General features: G+C 41.8%; 1 protein-coding gene across 14 annotated transcripts in view; it reads right to left on the bottom strand.

Moving 5' to 3' along the window:
• The window catches only part of ATXN1 (ataxin 1), a 258,971-nt gene that overhangs the window by 64,048 nt on the left and 172,875 nt on the right, over positions 1-22,048 (bottom strand). For all 14 annotated transcript variants that reach the window (XM_079301679.1, XM_079301676.1, XM_079301677.1 and 11 more), the window contains one exon: positions 20,716-20,839. The gene's annotated coding sequence lies outside the window, so the exon portion shown is untranslated. The remainder of the gene's footprint in view (positions 1-20,715; positions 20,840-22,048) is intronic.

Here is a 22,048-nt window from a genome sequence, read left to right on the forward strand (position 1 = left end):
GGAAAAAAGAGAAGGAAAAAAATCCCCAAACACAAAACAAATAGCCTTCCACAAACATTTCTGAGATGTTATTGGGCTAATTTTCCCTCTCTCCTCTTTTGTAAGATCAGTCAGTGGAAGCAAACACATCTAAGTAGCACTCTGTCAAGAGAAGCAAATAGGGAGTTTGGACTTTATCTCCAAAGCTATGGTAGAACGAACATTAGATTCCTCTAGCCAAGAAATTTTCACACGTGTAGCAGGGGCCAGCCCTCATTAAAGTCAACAGCAGAGAAAAAGATCTGTTTACACTTCTGTATTCTCACTTGAAAAAATGGAGAAAAAAGCAAGAGAATGAAAAGCTTAAAATGCTCTGAGACTGATGTCACAGCCGAGTGACAGCCTTACACATACCTATTTTTTCCTTCTTTTTTTCCTCACTACTTACTACCAAAATCCACCAGGTTGAAAAGCAAGCCAAGAACTCCCTGAGGCCCCCCGTTTGAGCTCCCAAATACCCCATGTCTGGGCAGGCTGCTGGTGCTGTGCAAGCCCTGCTTTCTCTGGCACAGCAGCCACTCAGACATTTCAATTGAACTTGACAGGTGTTTGTTCATAGGCTCTACAATACATTTGGGAAGGGCTGCCTGGAATTGTCAAATGCTTTATTACAACAGTTTAACAAGCCCAGTGCACACGGTTCAGTGTATTACTTTGTAAGGCTGTAAATGTAAGTGACCAAAATCTGAACTGTATGGCAATACACATGTAGCCTACAACTAACCCAATTAATGGCAAATGCAGTTATACAGTATCTGTACAACTGGAGCTGATCCTGGCAGGTCAGTCTGGGAGCCTTTCTGCTCCTTGCAGAATCTGTCGTCCATGTACTAGCACAATTCACAGAAACCAGGTTTATCTATTCAGTGATAACTCCTTGGACTAATTAATAAAAAATTCAATTTATGCTAATTTGCCTGAGGGGAGGGGAGCATAAAATTAACTTGACACATTTATTTAACTTTTTACAGTATTATTATTGCTTAAAATTTATGACAGCATTGTGCCCAGAGGCCCCAGTCAGGATCAGAATCCCACTGTGCTCGGCATCCCACTGTGTGTTCGTGAATTTCCTCCCAGCATAGTTTTGAGGAAAATGTCCTGTCCCTGGGTAGTGGTTTGATCAAACTGTTATGCAATTATTTGCCCCGAAGACAGGGACCAAGGCTATGGAAATAAAAGGCACAAGTGATGTAGGTGCATTAAGCCACCACATCCTACCATGCACTGGCAGCCCTCACCAAAAACATTCCTATTTTTGAAGAAAGTAATTGTTGAGTCACTTTGGTTTTTACTATTAAGCACATCAACACAAGCAAGCCCTCTTATCTACTGCTGTGTTTGCTTCCTTCTATCTTATAAACAGGACTCTCATCCAATGAATGAAAAAAATCCCGTGTGGGGTAAAAAGACCCAGAAAAGAAAAAAGATACTTATCAGTAACTGATCCAGGGAATTGCCAAAATCTCACCTCTTATTTTAGATACGCAATGTGCAACAACACATTTTTTCCTTGCAGTGAACTTTGAAGTACCCTTTGAAGGATATCTGCCTGAGAGAAGCAGCTAGCTGTTCCACCTGCCTTCATTTCTGGATGTACAAATGCCAGGCCTGAAAGGTCACCATTTGGATGATCATAACAACTGATTGTCCTTGTCTAAGTTGGCCTTTTTATTTATATTTGATATGCTTAACCTCACTGAACAACTGTACTGCTCAGACTACGTTATCATATTAATCAATTAGCTATCATCATGTTAAGTGAAATAGATTCAAGTATTTTATGATAATTCATCAGAATTAGAGAAAATGGGAACTTTTCCGTATTTGGCCTTAAAATTAAACTACTCAGAATATTGGCCAGTACTAAGTACACAAAGGAGTGAAAAAAGAATTGCTGAGAAAGAGAATGGTGCCTTCAGGAGTCATTAGAAGACTGTCAGAATTAGGAGAATATTAGCATTGGAAGACCATCTCCTCCTCTGGCTCTTTGGTGGTGTTTTAGAAACAAGCCATCCATACTATATGCTCTTTGTGTTTGCTGGGGCTAAAGAGCACCACACAAAATTCAGCATGGTCTAATTTTCTCCTCTTTCCCCTGAGACCCCTCAGCTCAGGAGAAGGGAGATTGTCAGCAAACACACTCCACTCCTCAGTCTTCCTCCCACCCCAAAATGACCTAAGATTAGCCCATACAAGCAAAGAAAAATAGAAACACCAGAAAAATATTCACCTGAGTGGACTGTCCTAACAGCCTTACTTTAAGGCCAGCCTTTCAGCTGGGTTGAAAGCAAGCACACTCACCTCTAAAGCTGCTGCTCCTCCACAAGTAATTCCATGCCCAAACACTACAAACACCTTGGAGCAAATTTAAACCAAACTCACACACTGGTGTAGCAGATGGAGTTATGTCTTATCCAGAACTACAGGAGTTTATTTCAAAATGTGAGTTTGGTTAATGAGTCTTCTGCTAACCTTCTACTCCACTTCTCTTTCTGCTGCAGTTCATTGGAGTTGTTTCAAGGTTCAATTAAATATGTCAAGCATTTTACACACAGCTGCAACCTTGCAACACAAAGTGACACGGAGGCAGATGAAAGAAAAAGAATCTATAATTTAGCCACACACAAACTCAGTGTATTTTGCATATCACTCCTGAAACGAACTGGCAGCCCACACCAAAAAGACTTCTGTCTGGGAAGAAAGTGACATTTGAGTCACCTTTGTTTTTCTCATTAGATACAAAGACATCAAACATTCCCTTCTGCCTAATGGCTCCTTCTTTTGCAGTGGTCCTTTGGTGCACTGCCTGCTTGACTCGGCACTGTGACATCTTGTGGTGTGTGTAGATTGTCCCACACTGATGCAGTGTGTAAGGTGGCACCCATGGCTCTGCTGAGCTGCCATCCTGGCAGGATGCTGCATCACTCTAGTTGTTAATGGCACAAGGTACATAAGGAACAGCTCTGGGAAATGCTCTTCCTGCTACCAGCAGACAGCACCAGCTTTGCTTGCTGCTACCCATCCCCCTTTCACACTGCCACTTTCTGCTGAAGAAAAGGCTTCTGAACTCTGTCGACTTTTGCCCTGCAGGCCACACTGTGCCTTTGCCAGAACTGTGAGTGAGACACCTTTGGTTAGATTATGTAGTGAGAGAAACTTCTTGGAAAGGGGAATTTAGTCCTTTTAGCCTTTTATTCCTTTTAATGCCTGGTTCTGTTCTTTTTAATTCCCAAAATAACAACAACATCTATTGTTTGACAACAGGCCTTTATGAGGTTAAAAAAAAAAAAATCAAATTACCCTCCTTACTTCAAAGCCATGCTCTCTTAATTTTAGCTGGCACATCATGAACAAAATGGTCTAGAACTAACCTCAAACAGTCATCTGGAGAAAAACAACATATTTTCCCATGTCATCACCACTATAGCACATACTAACCACAACTATTCAGCCTGTCAATTTTCAGTTTATATTATGATAACTTTACCTAAAAGCATTTCATGGTTCAAAAACAGCAAGTGCAATGCCAAGGAAACATTTGCTGAACTGACAAGCATGGCAACGCTGGTGTGAGGAATATGCTTTCTGCAAAATGGGAAGCAGAGTAAAAATGAGATTTCACTGGGAACAAGGGACTTTTCAGAAATTCCCCAAAACAGTGCTTCAGGTTGGCCTGATCCCATAATCTAAGTTTAGTTTGGTCCTCGGGGTGAATTTTCCACAAAAATCTCCAAGAACTGTGATGAATGGGAATAGGAACACATGAATCTTTTTTACTTGCACTGGTATTTCCACTGCCACCCAGAGGAAGGTTTTTTACATCCACTGAGCATTTAAGAGAGGTAAAAAAAAATACAGATTTGTGTGAGTCTTGACAGAGGACTATGTGAAAAGCACAAACCCAATGCATTTTAGAAGGACTTTTGGCTGTGCAATCCCCATGATTCACAATGAACTGCAGAGTCTTTGGTTACTTTCCTCATTCTATTAAGTACAAAGCAAATCTCACATAAATGAAGCAGCGTGGTTCAAATTCTATATTAAAACCCCTCAACTTTGATAATCATATGCCCACACTCAGGCTCCAAAAAACACTCTCATGTTACAACACTGCCAGTGTGATCACTCCAGAAGCAAGTGAGAAGCTACTGCATAACTTCCCAGTGATCCAGAGCAAGGAGACGATTGTTGAAACAGCAAGAACTGGAACTGTGTGGTTAGGTAAGGACAGCAAACCAAGTGAAAAAAAACTAAACCAAATGAAAACAAACAAAAAACCCTTGAGAAGTCTACAAAAACACCCTGCAGGCTATGCTACTACTCTCTTCCTTGTAGTGATGTGCCCAAAGTTAGGCCATGGTGACATGGTGCCAGTTTCCATAATAAATGAATTGGCAGCTGTGCTTTTGTGGGCTGCAAGAGCAGCCTAAGCCACTTTGTTTTGTGACTTCCTAAGGTGCAACTCAGACACTCCAGAGCAGCTTTACTCCTAGATGGTGAGGCTATCCCCAGAGGCAGCCAATTTCAGTGCCAGTTGGATTTTAAATGAACCTCTTTAAAGAGCTATTATTAAGACAGGCATTGCTCCCTGTTCCTCACTTTCTACAAATTAGGAAGGACGTGTGATCCTGTGTGTCCTCTCTGGACAGACCTTCTGTCTGTAAAGAAGTAACAAATAGTGAGAAAGGGGTAAGGAGGGAGGGAAATGGGGAGGCCCCTGCAAATGAGCTTTCATTTATTTCAGGAGAGGTTGTCCATCTGCAGCCTCACAGTCTGAAAGAGAAGTTTGAGCAACTCTTCCACGAACTCACTCTGAGTCTGAGAGAGACCACATCCAGTACTCAAAAACACCCAGCTGAGCCCCTCCACTGCTCCTCCAGCAATTCCTGTCAGTGAATGTACTGCTGACAAAGCCAGGACTCTGTGGTGCCCAGGCACAGCTGCTATTAGCTGTAACTTCTCCTCATCTCATGGAAGCTTCAAGGGAACCACAAGCTGAAAAGCAGCAGCACTGCATGTTGTGTCCACCCACTCAATAAACTAACAGCCATTTTTTATGCAAGTATTGCAGCTCAGCAGTTGTACTATGGAATCCTACAAAGTATGAGACTTCCTTAATTTAGAAAAACTGCATACTATGTCAACTACTGAAAATCTTGGTGTGCAGCAGAAAATGTTTTTAGTCAACAGTCTGAAAAGTATATTCTTGCTTGATTTTACAGCACGTTTAATGTTTTCAAGACGAGACTTAAGGAGGTGAATCTTCTCTGTTGAATCTTTTATTATTTTCAGACTATGCAACATGCTTTAGTTGATTTTTTAAACATTAAAATCAAAAAACATATTTCACAGTTGAAGCTTCATCGTATTCACAGTACTTACATGTGTACCTCACTTTCAATCTGTCAAGCCTACTGCAATCAAAAGGACAAGAGGGTGTTAAAAAGGTAAGTGTGCCCTGAAGTGTTGTCCTAAAGAAGAATTAGACACAACTATGTATTAGGTGTCTCTAAAATAGGTCTTTCAAGTCTAATGAGTACAGATCACGTTGTGTATCAAAGGGTAGGCAAGAGCTACGTGTCTTGAGGAAGAAGACTGAACAGAGAAGAACTGAAAGCCTCTGGGCATAAGATGTGATTGTTTTATTAGAAGGAAGATTATCACATAGAGGCCAAGGATAAAGTTGAAACTTGAAAGTAATATGAGTCAGGGAAGCTGTTCCAGATGGCAGAGCCATGTGGGATGTGACTACACCATCTACTGTAGAAATAAAAAGGAAGAAATGAATACTTAGTGTTGTGAGAGCATATAGCACTGACAGTAAAATAAGAAAGAACTGAGAGCAGTAGAAGGAAATTAAAGGCAGAGTGATGAAATGAGTCCTTCAGAAATTCTGAAGTGCAGCAACACCACTTCAGTCAGCCAATACAAAAAAGGCTCAGTCACATTGCTTCAGATAAACCCAAACAGCTCAGTTTCAGTGCCTGTCCAGAGCACATTTTCTCTGCCTTTGAGTTTGACATACCATGTCAAACCATGTGGGCAGCTTCTCAGGAGAATCTCCAAGTATGCATGAAGGAACAGCTGATTACCAGTATCCCATTATTGCTGATTCCACCCCTAGTGTTATCTCCAACATAATGAGTGAGTTAGACAGAATTATATAAGATGGAGTCTTGGACAACATAAGGAAACTTAAAGGAATTTTTTAAAGGTGAAAATTAGGCTGAATGTTATAAGACTTTTTAACAATTCATTGAGGGAAGTGGAGGAAGCTATGAGGTCTGGACATTGGGAACTTAATAAGGCAAACACCTTAAAAATGCATTGCAGTGACCTGTCCCAACCTGTCAGGAAATCAGACGTGACATGAAGCACATAAATAGGTCTTCTACACCTCTTACTTCAATGCAGACAACAGGTACATGAAAATAAAGCAAAAATAATGATAGACAAGCTAATAGACAAAGATCTGAAACAGATTCAGGTATTATTTGCAGGTTGCAAATTCCCTTTGATTTTCAACCAGAAATCAATGTGCTTCCTGGAGTAATTAGTCTGTTCACTGTATAACAGCCCAGGCTACTATCCACTATCACCCAAAATAACTGCAGGGATAAGTGGATTTGGAAGCCAAGGTACACACTGTCTGAAACCTCCATTCTCCACAAAAACATACACACACACAGTCCTTTTGTTAAATTTATGTACTCAAATGCACAGCCAAAATGGGCTTTCACTACAAACCTAAATCCACAGCAGTAATGGTACGTTCAACACAAGAGATTCTTATTAAAATGGCAAAGAAGTATGTTACACCCTGAAAATTATTTCAGACACATGTCTGATCTTGAATTTCTTTACTGAAAGCCTAACCTTAAGTCTATCAAGGCAATAAAAAAACTTGGAGACTTAAAGGGTGACTTTAAGCTACAGTATTTTTCCATTATTGATGTTTTTCCAATAATGTTCCTTTCTGGTCATGGCTTCTCCATTACAAAGCAACTGAACTCTTAACCTACCTAAACTAACATTTTTGAAAAAAAATGACCTGAATGAAGTTAACTTGAGAGTCCTATTCTTTGTAGAAGACACAGAGCCTGTGGTCAGTTGGCTACTTGTTTACCTGTGTCTTTTTCCCAGTGAAAGGATGCTTCTGCAAACATTCCTTATTTAAAAAAACCAAAACACCAACAATCTGGAAATCTCTCTTGCAAAGGATAAACTTGTTCTTCCAGGGCACAAGATTAATCTGATTGCTTTAAACTCCCCTGGCTTTATCTGGGTGTGTAAATGAGACATCCAACTGCTACAGCCATGTACGTCAACCTGCCAGACACAAAGCAGTGCTAAAAACCAGCCTGCAACTCTTGCATATCTTTCACACTGATTCTTTCAGCCTTGAGGATGTTTTCTTGGTTAGTCAACTTTAAATCTATCTATTGTATATACAGTATTATTTAAAAGCAGCACTCAAGCATACAAGATAAACATGTGCTCCACTGAGTTACTAAACAAGAGATAATAAATTTGCATCCCTGTGAATGTACTACTACCATGTAGCTGCCTCCAATGTACAGAACAATACAAAACCAGAGTGCTGTGCCAAGTAAGTGAGAGGGCTTATGCAGAAAAACTGCCAGTGCTCCAGAGGCACAAACAGAGCTGTGAAAGGGAGAAACTCACCTGTCATTGAAAACAGGGCCTGCCAGACATTAAATGTGTATATTGAGGACAAAGAGAGAATTTTTTTTCATGAGAACAGGAAGGCTCTTGCACTTGGTGTACATGGGGAGAAGCTTCACAGTTACAAGGAAAGAGGGCAGCTCTCAATTTGCATTCACTGCAGAAGCAAAATGTGAACAGCGTGAAGGGGAAGGAGCACAAGAGCTTTGCCAAAGGTTTCAGGAAAGATTCAGAGCTCCTTGTGGCAGAGGAACCCAGCACTACACAGAAAAGTGAAAACATCCCAGGAACATGAGAAAGTCGTGTTTCAAGCAGCCAGAAACAAAAACACCTCCAGGATTTTGAACAGGAAATTTAGCCAGAGCCCTTCTAACAACATATCCTAAATAACAGAGAGTAGGATTTGTTCTCTGCTATTTCTCTGCATTTACCCATCTCAGCACCATCTTCCCTCTGGTGTCCTTCAGCCAGCAGCCCAGCCTCACTCCACATCCTGCCATGCCGGCCTGGCACCTGGGCAAGGGCTGCCACAGCCCTCTGGATGCAGAGGTGGAACTCACTGCTGACCAGAATCAAGGAGAGCTGCCATGGGCAGAGCCTGGCTGTCTTTTTCCCCTCAATGTCAGCAGTAGCTCATGCCTCTCACCTCCCCTGCCTGTTGAATTTAGTAACAACAAAAATAATTGTAGGAATTTAATTGTCTTTGAGACTTTTGCTTCCTGCATGATTTGGTGGGAATCGGCCAAAACAGTGTTACAGGGAGGGGAGGGAGGAAAGAAATGGGGATGGACAATCAAATAGGCATCACCACCACCACACACAACTCATGTCCTTAGAATCCAGACTAAAAACACCCAGGCTCTAGAGCAGAAATCCTCATAAAAACATTTCATAATGCTTTAGCAAGGAGTGATATCAGTACCATTATCTGCATTTTATGACTGCAGCACTGACTGGTCATGACATGCCTCAAGTCACCCATCAGACAGCTGTTCCTTCTGGCTCTGCCAGTGTGTCTTCTGACTGCAAGTCAGTGCCTCACCAGTGGAGTCATCCCAAACCACAGGCTGCACAGGAGGAAAGGGCTGCAGGAGTTAATATATTAGGACCTAAACACCAACTATTCCCATTGCAGAGAGGAAAAAATTCCAAAGACATGATAAAATTCATGAAATGCAATTCTCGGTCAAAAAGGCAAGACTGGCCTCTAACAGGTTCAGTGCACTCAAACTGTAGATGCATTTAATGAAAAGGTAACATAAGACAAAAATGACTGTGTGATTAAATTAAGAACCAAAGCAGAATCCCAAAGAAGACTGAACAAGAGAGAAGGTGGGATCTGAAACTGCAGCTTTCTGATTGGGCATCTTCTCAAACTCTTGGGGGCCCCACTCTTTAAAAACCCAAAATGTTTCCTCTGCTCTTCAAATCCAGCCACATGTAGCACTATTAAACCAAACTTTACCCAAGCAAAATTTCTATCACTTTCCTTTGCTCCCTTTGCATGTAAAAGGATAAAGTAATTGGCAGGTGCTAAAGAATAATGCAAATGATTCCTTATTTATTTTAAAAATATCCCTTATTCCTTATGTTTCAAATTATTCATATCAGAATTAATTCTTACCAAAGGAAGAATGTTCCTATCATTATAAGGTAAATCTAAAAAAAATTGAAAATAAGAAGACTGGCATTATTGAATTAATTTTTTATCGCAAGAAGTGATATGGAAGTGCAGTGCAAATTGTATTTATTTCTCTAATTGCATACACTTCTCTGTATCTCCTTCTCACTGTTTTCAGGTAAAGATCTAGGATATAATTTATTTCCTATTCCACCATAAAACTGAAGTCAAGTAATGCCCAGCAAGTCTTGATCTCTGCTTCCAGTCTATCTGACATCTTTGGGCTGGAAAGCCTCAAACTGCATTCCATAAACTATCCCACACTGATGCTATGACTAGTCTTTAGACTACGGTCCTCACAGGCAATTGCATTTCTAGTGACAACCATTGCCTGAGCTGAAAGGTTTTGCAGTGTTTGTTTTGAGTTGCTGCATTGCTACCACTACAAGTTACTGCATATTAAATAAACAGCAAAAGAAGTATCATGCTGCAATGTCAGGACACAGCCTTGCCCTCATTTTGTGACCTCCCCTATCGAGGTATCAAATTCTATTTCCTGGACCACCTTCAAACGGGATTAAAACAAATCAAGTGAAAGGATGCTGTCAGAAAGGAAAGACTTAAGAATACACGGGAACAGTTTCCCAAATGAATGCCTCTCATTCTGCTACAATCATGTCCACATCCACTCTGATCAGGCAGGTAGGCTGGGTTAGAGCCACTCGTAGCATTTTGAGGGTCACACACTGTTTGGATAAGGCAGTGGTCTGACTAAGAGCCATGAGAAAGCCTCCTACAGTCTCTGTTCCAGTAAGACGGTTTACAGACAAACAATCAGCAATCTGCAACTCCACATCCCCCACACCATCTTTGCCAAAACAGAAATGGAAAGTACAAAAAAAACCCCATAGAACCAAGAAGAGATGCTTTAATATGACAATTTTTTTCTAAACCAAATCACTTGGGTTTTCCAGCACAATACAGGCTCTGAGACCGAACTCATCTGAGTGCAGTCTCAGTTTCAGCTACACTGATAATGCAAGCTTTGCACAAACACAATCAAACAGTTTGTTGTGCTCTTTGCAACACTTTGAAGTCCTGGAGAAACATGTAAATAGAAATGCCTTCATTGAGCTTAAATGCATTGTCATAAGCCTTAAAATGCCAATCATAATTCAATTAAGGACTATTTATCCTACTTCCAATTGCTTTCCCAGAGAAGCAAGCACCAGTGCTTTACATGTTACCTTTAGCACTGGTCTCATCAGACAAGTTGGTTTGTGTTGGCATGGTGGTTTCCCTCTTTGACCGAGGATAAACACCATTCCCTACTGCTTCAAGGCTCCAGCCCTGACACGCCAGACAGCCTTAAAATCATGGACAAGTTAACAAGAAGGCTCAGGGCTCAAGCCTGTAAGAGAAAAACAGCTACTTCAGGTCTACAATGGGGCCTTGGTGTGCAAACACTGGGATTCATCCCCTACCACTAGTAGTCCAGTGCTCTTTCTCCTGCTGCTCCCCACTTTGAATTTCAGTGCAGTCATTTCAGTGAACAAAGCTCTCCCTGCTCTTTCAGACCATTTTTATGTGCTTAATTGGTGCAGACCTGGGAGAAAAATGAAAATTGCCAGTTCAAATCTGACCAAGAAACAACATTAAATCTGAGTTGTCCTGTTACAAGGCTCCTGGCAAGCTCTTACTAGGCAGCTTGACAGAAACTTGACTGTAACTAAGTCATGACTTAAAACCGCTGAAATACCTGCACTGCAGTGAAAAATTATGTACACACTGATTTCATGTGTGGTTTATACAAAACAGACTTCCTCTAGAAAATGCAGAGTACAGCTCATTCTGAATCTACTCTGTCTAATACATGCGCCAGGGGGTGCAGAGCCAGCACACATCCGTTTGCAGGAACAAAACACATCCCTCTAGTACTAGACACACTGAGCCAGTGTTTACACACTGATCTGCTAATAAGGAGACCCGGGAATTCCAGAACACGAGATTTATATTTATTGTATTTTACATTGCCACAGAATGTGCCAAGTTTGGGCACTCTAAATGATGAGGACTGCTACTGCACATTCCCTTATCAGTCTTTCACACAACTGCGTTACTGAAGCATCCTGATAAGAATGTCTAAAATGTCTGCTATGTTTTAAAACAGCAAACTCTTCTTTTTCAGCTCTGACCCAGTCATTTCAGTCAACAAAGCTCTTTCTAGTTTTTCAAAATACTTTCTACTCACTTAATGGTTGAGATCATACTGACTGTCTTAAAAACTGCAACTCCCTAAAATAATACAGCACAGCTATTTATTCATGGCTTGATGTGATATTTTGAGGACTACTATTTCACAACATGGAATGAAACATGAACATCCATCTTTTGACGAGATCCAAGTATCACACTTCAGAACATCATACACAGAACATTAACGCACCTTTTAAACGAAGAAAATCAGGAAACTGTGCAACTAAAAGGACCAACTTGCCAAACCCAGCATATGTTTTTGCACTTGCTTTTCCATTCCCAGGCTCTCTCAGATCAATGTATATATAGATAGGCATGCGTGTATGTGTGTATACATACACGTTTGCTCTCAACTGCATCTCCCAGGAAAGTGCCAGTCAGAGGAACAACAGTCAGGGAGAAAAAAGCCACTTCTACTATAATGAGTGAAAACACTTCTATTTGTTGGCATTTTGGGATTGTCCAGGTCTTTTTTGATTGTTTCTTCTAAAACCTCTCTTCAGTAAGATTACCCAATGTCTTTGAAAAAATATTTGATAGAAAATTTAGCTGGAATTGAATGTTAAAATACCAAATTATGAAAATCACCTATCCCTGCACTCATTTCATCCTGGGAAGGAAGAACGGAGAGGTGGAGTGGGAAAAGAACAGCTAATCAGCAATGTTTCACGATCTAATTCAACGTGTCAGCCCATTTTTCTGCCAGTCCTGCACATATAAACAGGATAAAAAGCAGGTAGCCTAAGTTCTTTGCACTTTTATTCCTCAGTTTCACCATTTCAGGTTGTCTGTCTTGGTACTTCTGTCCCTCACACAATGCCCCCAACTCCTTCAGGGGTCCTGAGCACCACCTACAGAACTAGGAAAGTTATTTACATGCAACAGAAGGCAGCATTCACATGCAGCAGAGCAGGACAAGACACCCAACAGGATGTGTTTTTCTGAGAGCAATGAGGCTACAGGCTATGAGCTGCTTGAGATCCTCCCTACCACTCAGTGCCTTCTGCAGACCCAGCCAGTGAGTGATCAAGGCTGAGTGATGCTTGACAGCACATAGAGTGAAACTGCAGGCAATACCTGTGCTAGCTGCACAGCCGCTGGGTTTGTGCTGAGAGGGCTCAGGCATTCAGAGGTACACTGCAGGGCAAGGCTGTACAGCCACTCCCACCCTGCTCAGCCTAATTAGCATAATCAGAGAGGATGTAAGGAGAGAAGCGGGGCTAATTAGCCGAGCAAAGCACCTTGTCAGCTTGGGAATCTTGGATGCACAAATAGATGTACCCATCGTGACTGAGCCTTTCTTACTCCCTGCAGTCAGCAGGTATTTCATTATGCCCAAGAACTACTTCCTGCTGAAAAAACGTGTCTTGTCATGTGAGAGCAGTGGGGTAATTCCTCAGTTCCTAATGCTGCTTTTTTGAAGCAAAGAACTGCAGAGATCTTATGTATCAATACATGATGCTTTTTCCCATTGCAATATGCTTAGACAGACACTCAACACTCTTCCTGTGCATGATCTTTTTTGAGGGAAGAGGATCCTCTTATGGTTACTGTGTATTTGTTTATTTCTATTTCCATGTATAGCATGATAGGTAGTTGAAAACGAGAGGAAGAACACAATGCTGAGAATAGTTCCACTACTTCACTGTACCTTTCCCATCTCAAAATACGCTCCAGATGGAAAGAGTTTATTTGGAAGTAGGCAAGCAGAAGGCTGACTGAAGAAAAGTGATAATTGCATTAGAATAATAACAACAAGAAAACCCGGAGCTAATGAAGCCTGACGGCTTCATTTAATTTAAGAAGAGACTTCACCCTATAATGAAGACATATAAAGCTCTACAGCTCACTCACCCTTTCTGTGGAGCAGCAGGACTGCTTACTAAGCCAAATCCCTTCAGCTGAACTGGTTTGACTGGTCAATGATAGCAAGAAGGAAGTGCTGGTACTTATATCTCCTTGATGGCTCTGCAGGTTATCCCTCAGGTTGAATAAAGATAGTTATACAAATGTCTTAATGGTTCTGGTAAAAGTAAAAAGAATCCTGGTGATTTGCACTGTGCAATTAATGGACATGTCTTAACTCAGAAATATGTTATGACGACCTTCCCACTTCAAAAGGCAGCAGTACAAGACATTATTTTATCATCTTTTTTCCTCGTAAGAAGATAATTCTTTAACAAAGCTGCTTGCAGAGCACAGCTTAACAAAAAAAAAACCAAAACAAAACAAAACAAAAAACCAACCAACCAACCAAAAAATACTCCTTTCAAACAATGTAAAATAGGCCCAAAACATTTTAACTGTGAATATGAAAAGTGTCAACTCCTCCAGTGCCCTTTCTGTTGCTCCACCCTGAGTGTCAAACTCCCTTTTACTTCACCCTTTTACTTCAGAGGTTCATGTTACCTGAAGGTTTCTTTTTGGTCAGCTATTTGCATCAGAAATGATAAATCAAGCTGTTGAGAAGACAAGTTTTATGTGCCAGAGAGACAAACTCCATGGAGCTGAAGGCCTAAAGCACAATTTGCCCACTGCCTCCATTAAGGACACCTCTGTTGCAAGGAACCTTCACAGGTCTGTTTACAAACGTACTCCTGTCTGGGAAGCTGACCCACATTTTGCCCAGCTTCTTTCAACTGGCACAGCTTTTGTAATGTTTTAGCAGGATTCACTGAAGTCCAAACGTTGGAAGTGAGACAAAGGGAATTTATAAATCACCACCCCAATTCTGACTGAAAGTTGCCTGGCACAGAAAACCACAAATGTTCCACCCCTCGTCTAATGCAGCTCTCACTCCCCAAACAGATTTTTTCTATTACTAGTGCAATAACTTGGTAATAAGTTGCACTACTGCAGTAAATTTTATTTGCCATAGGGAGGGGGAGTTTTTCTTTTATTTAAAGAGCTGGCCAGGAAAACTCATTAGAAATAAATAAAAAACAGTTATCTCTGGTTTCTTTAGGCTGTTTCTAGTTCTGACACCTCAACAGGAACAGAAGCTAAAGGCAATCTTGTCAACTTGCTTATCTTCTTCCTCTTGACCTTTGTGCCAGCAGGTGCCTCTGAAACATTCATCAGTGTCTGTAGCTGGAAACAGCAAAGCTGATTAACAACAAGAAACATAAAACTCACTGAGAAGGAAACCTGATAGCATCAATACAGCCAGTTTGAATAACAGTATCTGATAGTCCTTCCCAAAATATGCATCCAGGGTCAACACGCCTAGCAGGCTGCAAACAAACTTGAAATAAATATGAATGAACAAGTTGTTCAGAATAATGTTCTGCTACAAAAGGTTCATGATTCCTCTTAACTGACCTACCCCTATCAGCAGTCCTTGCTTATGAATGCATGCTCCAAACAGAAAATGGGAAAAAAACCTCTTCTCTAGGAGAGCTTAATTTATATTCTCTTCTTGCTGCTGCTGCCACAAACATTATCAGCTTTGAGAGAAGCATTGGCAGGTTATGAGATACTGTTAGGGTCACCATGGGTGCAGCAAACCAGCTCACCAGTGATGCTAATTATCACACCAGCACAAGAAAACGGCATGAAACACAAGAAGAAAATCAGAAAAAAATTCTCACAGGCATGAGACACCTGTGTTTTGATTAGCTACACCCCAGACACAACCTGCAAATAGCAGGGCAGCTTTCACGCCATGCTATAAACCTGCAAAGTCTGGGCTTGCATCCCAGTGCTTCTTCTTGGTTTCACTGGAAGTCTCTTGGACCAAGCAGAGTTGCCAGCAAGGATCAGAAATTTCTCCAGCTGGCACCATGAAGTTAAAGATAAGGAACCATAAGCTACAGTGCTGAACTACAGGAGATGCTTTTTGTGGTCTCATGGACCACACTGGTACTGTGATTATTAACAAAGGCATTATTCACCTGCCTGCCTTGCTGCATTTACTCGCTCCAATGCACTGTGCACTAGGACTGCCTGGACTTCTCTAATGCCAAATCATGAAACAAAGCTGACAGCAAAAAGCTGGGGCAGCAGTTAAAGTGACTGCCAAAGAGAAATCTGTTTGCTCAGGCAAAAGCTGTTCTCAGTCCAAACATGGGAGTCATAATCTTACAGCCATTTGCTTGGAAGACAATGAAGGGAATGCAGAACAGACTGGGAAACTACAGCTTGCCTCAGTAGAGAAGAGAACAATCTTTGTGCCCAGATTTCTTTGCTCTGCAGGGTAAGTTTTACAAAGCTGACAACCAGTAGCAACATGTAGTGGCCTCAGGCGTCATGCCTGCCTATCAAAGACTTGGATTTTAGCCGTGGAGAAATTACAGCTCCTCACTTCTCTGGAACCTATACTGGACAAGAAGAAAGCAAGGGAGTAATGAATGACCTAACTACAAATTATTTTAATACATGGATTGCATCCTATAAGCCATACACTTAGGAGTGCACTGAGAACTGGGAGGAGATGAGGAGAAGGAAAACATCATGTATTGACAGGAACACCATAGCCACAGATGACAGAAGACAATCAGCTGGGGCTGCTACAAGAGCAAAGTTATCTACTGGAGGCTAGGGGCTGGCATATTGAGTGGAAAGTATGGGTCCAGCAGATAAGCCCTGGAGACAAAAGAAGAAGCTCAGTAGCTCAGGCTGAAAAAGACAGTGGGGAAAGGACAACTTAGGAAATCATTAGTTGGGGAGCCAGCCAGCAGTAATGTGGAGAAGAGAAAGGTAAATCCAAGGAAGCTGCACAGATGTGACTAAAAAAGGAATTTGGTCCTCAGGAGCACTGGTGGCTTACAGCTTCATCACTGCACATCCTTCTGCAGGACTTGAAGCCACCCTGGCCACCTCTCTGCTGGGTGGCAGAGGTGCAAGCAGGCCAGTTCTTGCCTGCTGTCCCTAGGTATTCATACACTGATCATGCAAGGGATCCCCCATCAACAGGCTCAGCTGCTGTCAGCTGCCAAAGCCAGTTTGCCACCCATGCAGTCTGAGGACAGCTGTGGCTTCAAGGCCAGGAGAGGGGGCGAGCTGACCCGATGCACAGAAACGCCCCAGCACCACCCACTCTGCATCTGCACAGGCACATCTGCGCTGCAGGATTTCTGTGACATCCGTTTTAATCCACTGTTCAACAGCTAAAGTAAACTGCCAAACTGAAGGCCCAGAGTTATGGTCAGAGACATTTTTGTGAAGCCCCACAAGAGACTCAAACAGTTTCAGCTTCCTCTCCCAAACGACAGCCTTGAGCTGTTCTTGCCTGGCTGCCGGAAGCCTCTGACGTGAAATAAAAGCCAGGAAATATGACTTTCTGAATAAACATTTATTTGGTGAGAAATACTTCTGATTTTTTGGCAGAGAAATGGCAGAAACCTGAAGCCCTATGTATAGCATGCCTGCAGAGAGCAATTTCTATTTAAAGGGAAGCTGCAGCTGTCTGTAGCTCTTAATGAAGAATAATGCCTAGGAATAAATTACTGCTGTTTCTGAGAGACATTTCTTAAATTAAAGCAATTCTTCCCTTTTTCCCTCTCACTATAAATACCGAGTGGCATGTACTGGGCTGTTGTTCGGAAGAACGGACACACGCAGCTCTGCTCTCTTCTCAGCAGCCTGGTAATTTCCATAGAAAACCACGGAGTGATTTAGCATATGGATACCAAAGAGACACAAAAGCAGAGACATCCAGAATCATTAAGTCTGCTTGTGTCAAAGCTTCCTGTCGCCCTTCCAAGGTGTGCAGAGCTCAGAGGAGAAACCAGGCATCACTCCCAGCCACGCCACAAACGCGGTGTTGAGGCTGCAGGCGTGGGAGATGGCCGCTCACAGAAAACCGCCGGGAAAGGCTCGCTAACCTTCAATTTCCATCACTTGCACAAGCCTCCTCCCCGAGGGGCTGCTGCAGCAGCAGGATGGGCAGGCTGAGAAGGTGATGCTCTGGGGAGAGGGTGTGCCTGGGCTGCAGCCAGCCTGGCCAGGCGGCTCAGGAAGCAGCACTGACATCAGCTCCAGGAGCTGTCGCTCCCAGACCCGTCGCAGCTCCACGTGCCAGGAAAAACAGCCGGCAGCCAGGGGGGAGTACATAGGAGATAGGACCCAGGGCAAAGGAAGCAAAGAGGGCCAAGGAACAGAAAAAGGAGGCAGCAGCTCAAAAATGGGGTGGAACTGGGGCTAAGCAATACACAACCACAGTCCCCCAAGACCCTCATCAGAGTCAGCTCTCACAGCAGCAGGTTTCCACTGAAGGCAGGGCATAGAAAGCCTGTCTGGGCTAGAAGTGGGGATGTTTACTATCCTACCATCTGCAGTTTGCCCAAAATAACAGTTATAGATATGAGATCAACTAAACACGTTTCTGTTATTGACACATACTGGATTTAGAGATTTATTTTCCATTTCCCACAAACTGTGCCAGAGGTTTTCGCATAAGCACAGAAAAAAAAATAATGTGAAGAAACGCCTGCAAGTGAGGAACATGAAGAGTTTATTCATTGCTCCTGTTAGAATGTGTTTGTGCTTGTGTGGCTAGCACTCCAAAAAAGCTGTGGCATATGTTCTCAGGATGGAAAAAAAAAAACCTCAGGATACCTACATCCTACCAGAAAATTACAAAACTGTATGCTGGAATACATAAGGTATCCTCTGGCAAGAGTGAACGAGCCTTGTCTTGCTTCATTTTCACCCTTACTAAAATAAACCCTCCTCCTTACCGAACCCTCCTGACATCCCTTTTTCTCTCCCCACAAGTGGAATATGGACTTGATCTGTACAAGCACGGCTATTCCAGAAATGCATTTCATCCAAATGAAGAGAGCAGGAAAAAGGAAGCAAGAAATTTGTACTGTTTAGTAAACAGGCAGTTTCTAGGTGGATACAAGACACTGGTCCCAATTTACTGCACCCCTCCCTCCTCACACCTCCCTTCCCCTGAAATATGCCTGGGTGGCAGAAGGAGGCAGCAGAAGGAAAGAGAACAGCTACCACTTGCAGTGGGAAAGGTTTGATAATTTTCCTCACATTTTAACATGACAACACCCTGCAAACAGGGAAGACAGAGCAACATTTTTCAGTAAAATCACTGTATGCCAGTATTTCCTTTCAGGAGAAACACTGTACCTCCTCACCTCTGGTACCCCTGTCTCCCTTAGAGGTTGAAGAGGAGGAGCCTAGTCCTGCTGTGTCCTCCAAGGAGAAGCCAGGTGAAAAAATACACTCTCAAGGAACTCCTAAAAAGCCCTCCATCACCCAGAAATGATTCCTCAAAAGGAACCAGTCCTTGATGCCAGGGTAAGAGCAATTCTCAAGAACACTTTTTCCCATCCATATCTGGTGAGAAGAGTGCTGCTTTTTCTGCACAAAACCAGGCCTCCTGAGTGTAATCAGGGTTTTGGCACCACAATAGCAGAACATCACACTGTGCTTTAAGTGGGGTGATTTTAAACCGTTTAGGACAGGGCAGAATGTAATGATCACACTGACAGCATCTTCAACAGATACTCCATCCCCTGTAATGTCTGATTATTGCCTCTTTCAGTTTATCTGGCTGATCTGGCCACACCACATACCTTACAGGACCCAGGGAATGCTCTTCTCCAGGTGAGGTGCTGCTGCTGCTGCAATCAGTGGAGGTGATTGCAACACCTTGAACAAACATCTCCTGGTATCCCAACAGCTCTGCATGCTAGGACATTTTATTTTTATTTTTATTTTTTTAAGGCTGTCCTCTCCTGTTCTAGGATGCCTGCATGCAAAGTAAACTCTTGTGGTTTTAAAGAAGCCTTTCGAAGTGTGGGAATAAACTGCTAGGGCCACATCTGCTTGGGTACATAGACAGTGAGAAGCTCCACATCTCAGAGGCCCCTTATTCATCTTAATGAGCCAGCAACTTGGCAGTTTAGTGGTATCTAGTAAGTAACAATTCCAAATGTTGGCCTTGTCCACAATTTCACTGTAGATCAAAGCAGGTGGGAAAGGCAAGAGATGATAAAAAGTTTTCAGTGTCTTTCAGTGTCTTATTTTGCAACTGGCTCTTGGGAAAGCAGCATCACTTAGACTCTGTCTCAATCTGCTTCCTGAAGCCTGAACCCAAAGGGAAAAGCAGAGCAAAGGAGGGCATTCAACTCTGAGGGAGCTAGAAGGCATGACAGAAAATATATTTATATTTACTACATTAATGGAAAGTGCACAAACTAGTTTGCTCAAACTGGAAGAATCTGCAGCTTGTTTATCAATACTAACATCTTGAAGGACCACTGCATACTTTGGGAATAAGAATTAATAACTTGCCTAACTTGGAAATCCCCATGGTTCTTTCTTAAGAAAAAAAAAAAAAAGATTATTCTAAAACCTGGCAGGCAGAGAACTCTTGTTTTCCTCTTTTTGTGAGGATGTTTAAATTTGATCTGCATGTTTGCCCATTTCAACCCAGAAAAGCAGTGGGTTTCGTAAGAAAAACAATGATCATAAATATATTCATGCCTTCTCTTTAGCCATCTCTCATGGGAACGTTTTCTTTTATTAATACCATAGCTGAATCAAGGTCTCAGTTGAGTGGCTGTGTTTGCCACACAAAGGTGTGCTACTCCAATTCCCACGAACAAAATCTCTGAGAAGAGCATTTCTATTGGAAATACTCAAACTAATATAACAAACTGACCAATAGGAGTTTGGAATACCAGGCAGAAATAACTACATTTGCATTCCTCTAATTAAAAGTGGTCAACCACTGTGCAAGCACGCATAAAACTTTTGAATCTAACCTGCAGATTAATGAACTGCTATCCATCCATAGTATTTTTCATTCTTGTTAGGCTACAGTCACATGGCCTCCAAAGCAAGCTCACATATTTAACTAAAAAGCAATGACAAATTACTGTAGCAGTCCAAGGAAAAGAAACCCACATCTTTCCTTAGACAGCACTAATCTTCCCTTAAACCCATTAAAAGAAAAAAAAAAAAAAAAAAAAAAAAAAAAAAAGAAAAAAAAAAAAAAAGAAAAAAAAGGCAAGAGATAAAGAAAGAAATGTCTTTAGTGCTCAGTGCATCACAGCATTGCAGGGAAGAGACCAAACACTACAGGGCAGACAGTACCTCCCAAAAGACACAACTGGAAGTATTTGTTATCACTGCTAGGAACTCACAACATTCACTATGTTCTTCTTCAGGGAATTCTGGATTATCCTTTAACATGAAGGTTTTTCAGAAGCTGCTGGATTGTTCACGGGTCCTCACTGGCTTTCCTCTTTCAAATAAAGTAAGGTAGAGCTGTAAAACAAAAGCAAAATCTAGTAAGAAAGAAAGTAAGGAACAAAAACAGGAATATTCACAGAGCTGTTTAACAAATGAACAATTGACTCCTACATCTCCTTGAAGAAAATGCATTTTCAATGAGCTCCCAAGATGGAGATTCCAGTATAGAGTGAGTGTATGGCAAACACTGATCTAGGATAGGAAGAGTCATTTGCCTTGTACATATCATTACAAAAAATTAAAACCGAGTTCAGAATTGCTGAAGCAGATACATAATTAAAATAATTCTTGGATACTTCTGTTGCTGCAACAAGAGAAAGAAAGAACTACTTGGAGTTGCTGTTTAGAAGTGTCAGCAAACAAAGTCCACAATGCGCACAAAGATCCACACAGGAAGCTTTTTGTACTCCATGAACTCCTCTAAGGAAATGCAAACACCTATCTATTTCCATGGTTATCTGCAATATTATAACAGAAGAGTACTGAATCCAAAAATACACACACACACACATTCTTGCTTTTTCTCAGTAGGAAGTATTTTTCATATTCGAGATTTTTAATATTGTGTGGTTCTTTCATTGATTTTTGACAAAATTTCATTGTGGACCAACTCTTTTTTTTTTTTTATCTACTACACATATCAGACTATTCTCAGCCTTTTTACTGGGGGCTGAGAAAACCACTGGGTTTCATTTTTATGAATACTTAAAATAGTGTATGCTTTCACAGCCCCCAAATTGAGCATTTTTTCCTTGAGCCAAGTTCCCATGGTCTCCTTGTGCTTCCTAAATTCTTATTTTCACTTTGTGCCATCAACATTTCCTACCTCCTTAATGTAAAGCTTCTCAAACATTTCATTTGTCACTTCAGGATTTCTGCACATCCAACCCATCCTGCCAGCCTTATGGTGTCCTCAAACCAAAAACAAGTGCAGGACAAAACTCTACACCTTAGACAGTGCAAACTCTCTTCACTTGTTGGAGGAAAACAGGCAATCTAGAAAATTATTCATTTGACCTATCAAGCATCTGGTTTAGGACAGAATGATTCACTCTCTAGAAAGGTCTGGTTCTCTCCATAAACTGAGTCTAGACACTGAGCTCAGATTAGATGGCTACATATGAATGCAGATGAATCTCACATTACGTGAAGGCAGGAAACAAGTCAGACAGATGGACAAGTGCAGCTCGTGGGTGAAGAGGAGAGAGAAGACATTGCAATGAT

The sequence above is a fragment of the Erithacus rubecula genome, assembly GCF_903797595.1.
Source record: "Erithacus rubecula genome assembly, chromosome: 3".
Lineage (NCBI taxonomy): Eukaryota > Metazoa > Chordata > Aves > Passeriformes > Muscicapidae > Erithacus > Erithacus rubecula.